Source organism: Nanorana parkeri, unplaced genomic scaffold (genome assembly GCF_000935625.1).
Source record: "Nanorana parkeri isolate BGI_ZX_2015 unplaced genomic scaffold, ASM93562v1 scaffold209, whole genome shotgun sequence".
Lineage (NCBI taxonomy): Eukaryota > Metazoa > Chordata > Amphibia > Anura > Dicroglossidae > Nanorana > Nanorana parkeri.
Window position 1 is genome coordinate 1,762,248 of NW_017306477.1, and position 2,785 is coordinate 1,765,032.

Consider the following 2,785-nt stretch of genomic DNA (forward strand, 5'->3'; position numbering starts at 1 on the left):
AAAATGTTGTCCCCCCCCCCCCCCCCCCCACATACATGCACATACAAGCACAAACGTGTGCTGGTTGCACTTGTGTACAACAACCACAAATGAGCTACACGTTACATATGACTGTGCACACCATAGTGAGAGCAAAAATTCTAGGTCCATCATTCACAGTTAACTCTAAATTGATAACCTGTAGAGGCATTTAAGTACGGGCACTTTAGTTTTTTGCTGCTTACCAAACAGGTCAAGCCTAACAATAGTGTATCATTTTACTTAATGCAACCTCATTTTTTTATATGGTACCAAAGGGTATTGTGTTTTTGTGCACTAAAATGATTTCAATGCAGTTAATGAAAATTTGGGTCTGATAAACTTGTGTTTTATTGTGCGATATAAGAAAAAAACACCTAAAAATTGCTACCGTTTTGTTGTACACAGTCTCTGGTTTTATAAAATATATAATTTTCGAGGTTTTAAGTAAACTTCAGGTCTAAAAGGTGCATTTTAACAAATGTGCAAAAAATTTAAAAGAACAGCTCTGGCAGCTGAAAAGGGGTAAAGACAGCATCTAAGCGAGAGAGCCGCCGGCTGTCAGATCCTGGCTGAGCGGCTTTCTCACCGCTCGGCCATTCTAAAGTGATAGTTCCCTCCTCCATTATCCCTGCCAGCTCCAGCGCTTCACTCTTCTTTGGGTCCCTGCTGCCTCTGCCCATACAGGCAGGGGAGTGCAGCAGGGATCCATAGGAGAAGTTGCAGGCAGGCTGTCTCGCCCCACTTGTCCCTGCCGCTCTGTGCCCTTGCTATTCCCCCTCCTCCCCACACCTGCGCCCGAGGCATTCACCTCAGTCGCCTCACCCTAGCTATGGCCCTGCACCCAGTAATGTTCTATTCACTTTAGGCCCAAGATAGATGCATAATTGATAGCCTGCTGGGGCAAGACAAATAAGTACAATTATTTAATCTAAAATGGATTATACAAATTGTAGCTGTGACTAGACCTCATTCGAAAGTTAATGGCTCTAACTGACTGAGGTCTACAAATTCCTTAGTGTATGTAAACCTTAACAACAAACTTCTCTTATCTATTTCCTTTTGGTCTGTTAAAGCAGAACTCCAGATAAAAATGTTATTAACCCTTGCAGTGGGGTTCCTCACGCTGCTAGGGTTAGATGCTTGTTTTTGACTAGGGTAAAAAAAAAGTTATACTCACCGAATCCTCCGAGCCACCCTGCTCTTAGACCAGTCCCTGGAGCCTCTCTCCCCCTCGTCTGCTGCAGTCTAAGGATCCTCAGGTCATCACACTCTAGGACATGAGGACGCCGATGGACATACCATCGCAGCAGAGGAGGAGACAGGCTGGAGGGAGTGCTGTCACAGCCAGCTGGCTTGGAGGATCGGGTGAGTATAACTTTGTTATTTTTGACCCTAGGCAAAATTGAGCACTTAACCCTTGTAGTGCGGAGGTAGCCCCACTGTGTCACATTTGTAGTGCCCTTGCTTTGCAAAAAATCAACCTGACATCACAGACAAAAAGTAGACACGTCAATGTATTTAGGAAGGGGTAACATTTGTACTTCTCAGTTTTTATCTCACTTTTATTGGAATATGGCCTAAAAATAATGTTTTCAATGAGGTGTAATTTTAGCAGTAATTATTTTACAAGCCCAACATCAACATGAAAAAAACACCGTAATATTGATCCAGCTATGTTTTCTGATGTGGGAATATTTCACATCTGTGCAGCCTATTGGGACTAGAACTAATGGTACTCATTAGGACTTTACAATTATATTTTTTCCAAGGTTCACTTTCTAACACTGATGTAATTCCTTTGCCTAATTTATATCTGTTCTGTTATCTCCAACTTTGCCATGGGTTTTCTTGTTAATTTCCAGGGGGCGGTCTGTCTCTCTCCTCTTCCAGGGTAGAACTCCAGCTTAGAGATGATAGTTTGTGTAAGCCTTTATCGACCATCTATAAGTTGCTCCCTGTCCACGGAACAACATTACTGGAGGGGTGCCGGTGGGCCTGACAAATCGACTGTCCTGCTCTGGACTCAGAGGACATGGAGAAAATGTGGGTTAGTCCCTTGGTCATTTTGATTTCTGCTTGGGACCAGTTGATTCAGTACAAATTGTTCATCGTGCATATTTCACGCCTGCCAGGCTTCCTGCCATGTGTTACTCCGTGTCCTCTAGGTGCTGGAGATGCCCATATGAACTTGCTGGCCTTCTTCATGTTCTCTGGACTTGTCCTGTCATACAGGACTATTGGAAGACACAGAGACTATTGAAGGTGGCCTCCTCTGTGTCTCGTATCCCCATTCCTATGGACCTAAGGGTCTGCATGTTGATGGTTTAGCTCTTCCTGTAGCATCCAGAACACTCCTGACCTTTTTGTTATTTTTTGCCAGGAAACTCCTTATTCTCCACTGGAAGAAACCTGTGGCGCCCAAGTTATAAGCTTGGAAAGCATTGATTAATGTTTCCTTACCTTTTTATAAAGCTGCCTATCCCGGTAGATGTAGACCGAGCATATTTGACAAAGTTTGGTTGTCGTGGCTGGACTATTTCCACACGTTCTCTGAATAAGAAAATAATCCATTACATACAGGAGTTGTTCCTAGCCTTACTGAGTCTACGTTTTGGAACTTTCCAGTGATCTGTGCCTTATGATACTCACCCATCTGGGCTCCCCGCCCTTCCAATAGTGGGTGATCTCTCGCCATTGGTATGCCTATTCAGGGTGATGTTTTGGTAATATCCTGTGTGGATGACTGGTGGTGTGGATTGTATTA